The following is a 554-nucleotide window of genomic DNA, read 5'->3' on the forward strand; positions in this document are numbered from 1 at the left end:
ATTATAAATCAATTTTGGAATGTGCAAAATGAATTAAGATAAAAAAGATGATAGTTGATAGTGATGATATTTTTTACATACACTGTACGGCCCTCCTTGAGGCTGGGTCTCAAAATGAGTAGAAACATATTCCTAAATATAGGTTGTTTAATCAAGTAACCACTTACTCGCCATCACACAGACAATGATATAATTCCTGCAGGGTAGTTCCTACATGGTGCAGACAGGATACACAATGCACAGAGAGCAATAGGTGGGTTTGGGGGGTCAATAAGGGCCCAGCAGCCTTCTGTGCAGGACCATGTGTTATGCCTATATCAACCAGTGGCTCTGTTGCCATGTTGTGCTGATTTGAATTTTAAATTGTTTGTCAATTGGACCAAATATTTTGACTCTTAATATACACTCAATATCTGTGCCCTATATAATTATAATATAGATGATGGTGGGTTTAAAGCTCTTTGTATTATTTTACATTGCTGAAGGCTGAGGCCATGTCAGGTATAATAAACAGCCCAGGACAATAATTGTCAGTGATGTCTTTATTTTTCTGA

This window comes from Pholis gunnellus, assembly GCF_910591455.1.
Source record: "Pholis gunnellus genome assembly, chromosome: 17".
Taxonomy (NCBI): domain Eukaryota; kingdom Metazoa; phylum Chordata; class Actinopteri; order Perciformes; family Pholidae; genus Pholis; species Pholis gunnellus.